Source organism: Balaenoptera acutorostrata, chromosome X (genome assembly GCF_949987535.1).
Source record: "Balaenoptera acutorostrata chromosome X, mBalAcu1.1, whole genome shotgun sequence".
Classification (NCBI taxonomy): domain Eukaryota; kingdom Metazoa; phylum Chordata; class Mammalia; order Artiodactyla; family Balaenopteridae; genus Balaenoptera; species Balaenoptera acutorostrata.
The window spans coordinates 90,392,514-90,400,449 of NC_080085.1; the positions used below are offsets into that span (position 1 = coordinate 90,392,514).

The window sequence follows — 7,936 nt, forward strand, 5'->3', positions numbered from 1 at the left end:
GCCCTCACACCTCCAGGAGGATGATGGAAACGTGGTGAAGAGGGATGTCCAGGAGGACCCCGAAGTAAGACAGTAAGTGACCAGGCAGCAGGGTTTGTACACAGCAGCCCCTGGGACTATGCACCTCTCTCACTCTCCGTGGACTTGTTTTTCTTCTGTCACTGCAAAACTGAAGCATGCTAGAAGTGAAATAATGGTTGAGCAATCCTAATTGTAGTGCTGGTGTCAAAGAGACGAGGGTGTACAGAAGACTTTCTTAGCACGTATGGCCACTCACCCTCCTTCTCTCCACATCCCCCCTGCAGCTCTCCCTGTACCATCCGAGGCAACGAGAGGACAGTGAGATTGGACAGTGAAGGCCACATGCATATGACTGTGTGGGGAAACAGAAAACCTCTGGAGAGAGAAATGCGGGAGAACACACAAGATGGAACCCCAGGGAGCTGGTTCAGGGTCACCGTGAGTATCCTGAAAAATGTATGGAATGTGCAGGAGAGAAAAGTCAGGGAGAGTTGTGTTGGGCTCATGTTGAGATGCTGGTTTATTTCACTGGGGACAGCTTGTAAGCTGTCCTTTTTATGACCAGGAGTTAACAATCTTGTTCATCTAAGGGCAGATTCAGAGAAGCAGTGTAAAGGGAACAGGCTGACTGTGAGGAGAACGGAGGAGCCTGTCTCAGAGCAAAGATGGAAACTACTGCCAAGGATATGGAGCAACTCCACATTGGAGGTCTCAGTTTGGCAAGCTGAGTGTGGGAGATGGAGGGTCGAGCCTCTGGAGACCTTGTCTGAGGGGCAAGCAGTGTCTGCACTGGGTAGGATCTCCTGGAAATTTGTAAAAGGAAGATCATCTCTGACACCTTGATTATTTGGAAGAGAGCTTGACTGGAGAGAAAGAGTATTTAGGAAATCCATATTACACACACCCATAAGAAATCATGCCAGTGGTCCCTTCTTTAGAAACCCTGTCAAGCTCAGTAGAAGGCCGGAAAAGAACAGGAAAAGGTTCGTCCTCCAGCCTAAATTCCCTGTTGTCTGTCCTCTCTCCCATCCCTTCTTTTCATCCTTAGATTCCTTCCAGGATAAAGTATGACAGGACATGGCTAATGAACTCAATCCAGAGCCATTGCAGTGTCCCCTTCACTCCAGTGGACGTAAGAGAGGATGCCGAAGCCAGACGCGTGGGCACAGGGAAGGGGGAGAGAGAGACCTGGTTCAGCAGGGTCTGTTGGCTTCTGATACTATTGCTGTTGCATTCAATCCCTGTAGTTCCACTTTATGCACACTGGGGCTGAGTTCTTTGTCCAAGAAGCTAGCACTGCCTCTGCATTAATGGATGTCAGCAACAAGATTTGTGACGAGGAGAGCCGAAAGGTGTGTGTTGCGGGCATTACCTGTACATCATCCTGAGGAAGGAGTACAGGCCAGGGGCTGGTTGTCTTCTTTGGAACTAGAGTTCCTGGTGCTTACCCCACCTCTTCTTCCTGCAGATACCTGTGTTTGTCAGCCCCTCCGCTGCTCCCTACTCTGTGCGGGATAAGTTGAAGCCAGAAGAAATGGAGCAACTAAAAGTAATGCAGACTCAAGGCATTTTGTGTGCCAGCGCTCAGACCCACCTCTCCTTCCTCCAGCCCCCCGTCCCCCTCGCCCCTGATTTCCCTGCCACCACCACAGCCTCAGAGCGGCTCTCTCCATCTCTCTCTCCGCAGCTGACCTTGAGCAAACGATTTGATGTCTCCCAGCAAGCTCTTGACCTCCGGAGGCTCCGCAATGACCCAGGTACGGCTGACAGCAGTAATTCTAGGGTGGGCGAGGGCAGAGGGGTCTTCTTGGAGGGAGACTTAGGGATGGTAACGTGGGAGGGGCTGGTGCTGGCCCCAGACCCCACTCAGCCATCTGATTCCCTCCCCTCTCCTTCCTGAAGACTTGGTGGGCCATGATATTGATATAATTCTGAATCGAAGAAACTGCATGGCTGCCACCCTGCAGATCATCAAAAAGAATTTCCCTGAGGTGAGGCTGTAGGCCCAGTGCTGGTATTAGGGTAGGGGGTGGAAGAGATGGGGTGGAGGGCAGATTTGTCTCCAAGGTCCTAGATAGTAACCTTCACTCTACCTCTTCTTGCCCCAAAGCTGTTGTCCTTGAACTTGAGCAGCAACAAACTGTACCAGCTGGATGGCCTGTCTGACATTATACAGATGGCCCCCACGGTCAAGATCCTGAACCTCTCCAAAAATAAGGTGAGAAGAGGGAGCCAGATCAAAGTTGGGTTGAGAGTGGGGAGGGGGCGTGTTAGTGGCCATCAGAGTGATGACAGGAGGCAGGTGAAGGTACCTGTGGGGGAGGGAGGGGGCTGGGGGTGCAGAGAGCCGGATGTCCCTCTTTCCCTGGGATTCCTTTTCCCTCTTCCGCCCCATATTTCTCAGCTGAAGTATCTGTGGGAGTTGAGGAAGATTAAAGGGCTGAAGCTTGAAGAGCTGTGGCTGCAAGGGAACCCATTGTGTGGCACCTTCCCCGACCAGTCCACCTATGTAAGGTCAGTGTGAACACCCTGTCACCCTTCCTGGTGACCTTCACCCGTGGGAGCCTAGACTATCTGTGACAGTGCCCCTTTGCCAAAGGTGGCAGCCCTGGTCTTCTGGGAGGATCAGAGGCCCCACCTTCTGCTCTCTCTGTGCCTATCACCGGTGAGGAGTTTCCTTCCCCTGACCTGCTCACCTCTGCAGGGGCTCTGGGGTCTGTTTCCAGCTCTCTGCGCCCAGCTATGTTCCGCCAAGGCCTCCCAAGAGTGTGCCGCAGGAAGCAGGGCTTCTCCTCCTCACCAGGACCAGGAGCGACCAGCCTTGATCCAGATGCTGGCGCCCTGGACTGAGAAGGGTCCTCCAGTCCAGGGCCTCTTGCTGAGAGAAGCCTTCCTTCTTCGTGCTGAGATGGCGTTTGCCTCCCCCGTTCTGAGAGGGGCCCTCTTCCCCTTCCTCCAAAGGGGTCCCCCCTCGTCTCCCAGGTTGACATGGGGGCTTTCCTGCGCCATGCTGAGGGCTGAGGCCGTGGGTGGCTGCTGTCATGACATCCATTCTGCTGGCCCAATGCCAGGAGCTGGACCCTCCTTGGGAAAAAGCAGGGCTCCTTGAGTCAAGGGGCCAGACGTGGGCCCCCGCCAGTGATCAGAGGGCTTCCTGAGGCAGGAGTGGAAGGCAGAGGGCAGAGGTGGTAGAGGAGACAGAAGGACAGGGCTCTCAGGGGCACTTTCCATCCCTCCCTGCACACGTCACGTCATCCCATCTGGTCCTTCACAGGAGCCCTGGGCAGCCTGAGACAGGTACGGTTCCTCAGATAAAGAACGAACTCAGACAGGTGCAGGGGTCATCAGGAGAGAAGACGGTGATCATAAGAGTGGGCCACGGATCCTCAGCCCCATACTGAGCTGGGACCTGACCCTTTCCTCATTCTGGGGGAGATGTGCCCCCATGGCGGCCCTGGTTCCCATGCCCAAGTCTGGCTGAACTCACACAGGTGACAAAGTTTCAACCAGCATCCAGTGGGGCCCCAGCCCAACATGGGCATATTTTCCATTCCTACCTGGTGTGTCTGGGCGATTCTGGGGCAGGTGAAGAGCCGCAACAGGGGCGCCGTTTCCCCTTTCTTCTCTCTTCTTCCCTGACCCCGACCACGGGAGAGCTCCTTTCCCTTCCCTTTGTTTTCTCTCTCTCCCTTGTCTCTGTGCCCCTATGTCTCTCTCATCTCTCCCCTCCTACCTTCACTCCCTTTCTGCCTTCATCCCCTCCATCTCCCTCCCTGAGCCCCACCTCACTCACCTCCCTGGCCCAGCATCCTGGGCCATCCCTGGGGGGTGTCCGGGTCTTGCCAGAGTGCTGGACCCCCAGTGAGGTAGCAGAGCCCCGGGCTCCCACCCCATTCCCTCTTCTCCCCACAGCCTTCAGTGGGGCCCTGGAGGAAGGAAGGGAGGAGAAGGAAGCCCTGCAGTATGGGTTTGAAATGCTGCTCCCTGTGGCACTGGAGAAGGGAGTGCGAGTAGCCTGGGTGGAAGCTACCCAGGCGAAGGAGAGGAAGGGAGGGAGGGAAGGAATATTAAAGTGAAGGTATTGAGAGAGATGAGGAGACAGTGCCTTTCAGACAGTAAGCTGACAGATGCTCAGTGCTCAACAGGGAAGTGGACCGAAAACCCTTAAAATCAGAAGCAGAGGTGGGCAAAGGGCGCTGCTGGATGGGCCAGAACACACTGATCTCTGTTTATGGTATGACTGTTTTCACTCAAAGGAAGCATTGCAACCTTGAACTATCAACCATCTCTTCTCTATTTTTGGTTTTGGACAGGGCCATCAGAGATCGTTTCCCGAAGTTATTACGCCTAGTAAGTGCCTACGTAAATCATTGTCTCTTATGAATGTCGGTGATCTCTGCACCTGCCCTCAAGCCCTTTGGGTCTTGCCTAGATCACATATTAGCATCAGAACCTTAACCATTTTGGGGGGCATGGACTCCTGAAAATGACATGGATAGACTTGCTGGAAAAATACCCATAAATACACACACGCACACACACAAGTTGAATATAACACTAGAGACTTCCAGGACCTCATGATGAAGACATCCAGTGTAAGCTTTCCCATGGAATTTCCAGGGCCCTTTCACACCTGACCTCTGACCCTCACCCTCCTGGGCCCATCCTTTTCCCGGATCATCCAGGGCCACTCCCCTGGTCTCCACTCCTGACTTCCTCTTCCCTTTTCCAGGATGGCCAGGAGTTACCGTCACCAGTTACTGTTGACGTTGACACTCCCTGCGTATTAAAGCCCTGCAAGGTGAGGAAGAGGATCAAACGACATTTGGGGTGTTGCAGGGAGGCTTTATCCACTGCATAGTCTCAAATGCCTTTTGATTCCAGGGCAGCTACTTTGGATGCGATGAGCTGAAGAGCCTAGTCCTGCAATTCCTGCAGCAGTAAGTACCTCTGGGAAGCTGAGCAAGGGGGAGAGGGCGAGGACAGGTGAGGCCACCTAAGCACAGGTCTGCTCAGGGGAGTTTCCAAGTCTCATTTGAGGTCCAGACCACAGAGATAGACTGTCCTCATTGCTCCCCCTCAGGTACTACTTGATCCATGACTGTGGAGACCGACAGGGTCTCGTGGGTGCTTATCACGAGCAGGCCTGCTTCTCCCTGACCATTCCCTTCCACCCCGAGGACCCAGCCCCGTGAGTATCACAGCACAGGCTCTGCTCCTGGGCCGTGTGCCTCCCCAGCAGACACAGGCCAGCTCCTGCAAACACCCACCACCCACTGTTGCTCTTTGTCTCCTAGAAGCAGCTTGTGCGAGTACTTCAAGGACAGCCGGAATATGAAGAAGCTCACGGACCCCCGTGAGTGTGTGATGGGAAGACTGGGTGGGAAAGGGCGGTGAAGGGGTCAATCATAGGGCCCAGGGCGTGGCAGCCCCTGACCTTCGCTCGCTTCCCCTCCCCTCACAGACCTGCGGGTCCAGCTGCTGAAGCACACAAATCGTGTCATTGTGCACACCCTCTGTGTGTTGCCCAAGACTCAGCATGACTTAAGCTCCTTCGTGGTGGACACGTGGTCCCAGACGGTGAGCGCCTGCTTCCTCCCTCGGGCGGGCCCAGGAAGCCGCAGGTGGGTAGGAGGTGCAGGTGGTGACTGGGCGCCTGGGCTCTTCCCTTTCAGGAAACGATGCTCTGCTTCTCCGTCAGCGGGGTGTTCAAGGAAGGTGAGTGTGTGTAGATCCCCACCCCAGATGCCCCACTGCTGCCTCCCCCTGGCCAGGCTCACTCCCAGAACCACCCAGCTTCCCTGACCCCTTCCCTTCCCTTCTCCTCCCCTCCCCTCCCCTTCCCCACTGTGTTCTCCAGCCCTCAGGCTTCCCACAGACAATCCAGGTCTGAGCTGTGTCCATGCCTGTCTGCCCTGCACACCCTGGGCGTTGGGGACACAGGCTGTGGAGTTTGGTGGCTCTCATCCCAGATACTCACTCTGAGAACTTGGGCCGTTACTTAACCTCTCAGTTTCCTCATTTGCAAAATGGGGTAGTAGTATCCACCTCTTGGGCGGCTGTGAAAAACGCATCCCGTGAACCTGTGTAGTGGTTGTCAGGGGCCCTGTCACTGGGCGCAGACTGCTCCTATAGTTGCCCTCCTGATTCCCGACACCCTGGCCCCCGTGAACAACTGCCCTCTCAGCATCAGTGTGAAGTCACAGCCTGACTGGGGACCGCCGTGTGAGCGTGTACAGCACGTGTGGCTCTAAGGGGTACTGTTGTTTGTTTGCTGTTGAAGTGGAAGGAAGTTCTCAGGGCTGTGTGCGTGCCTTCACCCGGACCTTCATCGCTACCCCTGCCAGCTACTCCAGGTGAGAGCCCTGTTGTGAGCGGGAATGCCCATCCCCGCCTGCGCTCAGGGGCGTGGGAATGCGGTGGCGCAGACCTTAGGTTTACTCGGTATTGTGGAAAGCCAGCAGGGAGATCCCAGGAGCAGTCCAGCCTAGTGGTTAAGAAGAGCATGGGCTCTGGAATCGGCCTATGCGTTCTCTCCTTGACCCAACACTCACTCGCTGTGTGACCTTGGTCAAGTCACATGACCTCTCTGTGACTCAGTGTCTTCTTCCGAGAATGGGGATCAGAGCGTCCACCCCTTGGGCTGTGGTAAAGGGTAAATGCGAAATTGCCCGTGGGTTGGGGATAAACCTATAAATCGAGTGAAGGTGGTGGACAGTCTCTCCAAAGGTGGGCTCTGTGGGGAGGGGCAGAGGTACCAGCCAAGGAACCCGGGAGACAGATACAGGAGGGGCGTGGAAGGAATCTGGTTGCTGAGTGCCAGTGGGAGCAGAGTCAATATTGGGGGTGTGGGTGTCCATCCAGGCGTAGTCTGAGGGCCCATTTTTCCTTCAGTCTGTGCATCGTGAATGACGAGCTGTTTGTGAGGGACGCCAGCCCCAGTGAGACCGAGAGTGTGTTCTCCATCCCAGCGCCTACGCCCACCTCCAGCTCCATGCACACCCTCTCCCAGGAGCAGCAGGACATCATGCAGGCGTCCTCCACCCCACCTGAGGTGAACCTCTAGTGGAATCAGAAGTGAGTGCTGGGTTTGCGTGCGCATAGGAGGGAGCTGGGAGGAGTAGAGGGGTGATTAATGGGAACTTGAAGGTAATTATTTTACATCTATTTTTTTCTTACAAACGTTTAGTTGTGAGAAATTCCCTAATTTCATACTAATACCTTTCCATGTATTATAAAATACAGGTTTCCTATCTTATATACTGTTTTGAAACTTCTTTTGTTTATTATTAGTACCAGCCTTTCCTCTCAGTATATGTGAAGCTACATTATTCTTTCTAAGATCAATATATTAAACAATTGAATTCCAGGAAGCCATAAGCTATTATTGATAGGCATTTACCTTTTCGCTTCTTTTTCAGCATTACATGCTGTGGCATCTGCTCATTCTGGTACATACATGTTGGTAAACTTGAAGGCGTGCTCTTGTAGCATAGATTTAGCTGTGACGTTGTGTGGTCAAGTGTCTCCAGTTTGGTCCTAAGGGAGGTCATCTATCCTCCCCCACTACAGGTGCTTTCAGTACAATGACTGGACTATACCAGAACTAAAAAATTCTTTACTCATTAAAAAGTCAATTCTGAGAATTCAGAGATAAGAAGAAATAGACCTCTAGGGTTTCAGGAAGGTGAAGGCGGACAGAAGTCAGGTGCCCTGGGGTTGAAACTCAACGGCTGCTGGCTCTGCTGACATCCCAATTCTTTCTCTTTACTTTCTTCAGCCCAAGGGCAAGATTCCAGATGAATTTTGAGATGAGACCCTCATCCACTGACCTGGGATCTTGAGAACAAAACTCTGCAAATGAGCCTTTAGATGTCATTTTCATCCTCCTCATATTTGTTACCTCTCTTCTCTT

The 7,936-nt window shown here is 53.7% G+C and overlaps 1 pseudogene; it reads left to right on the top strand.

Annotated features, from left to right (window-relative positions):
* Positions 1-348: 348 nt before the first annotated feature.
* On the top strand, positions 349-7,650 carry LOC130706409 (nuclear RNA export factor 2-like; annotated as a pseudogene).
* Positions 7,651-7,936: the final 286 nt, after the last annotated feature.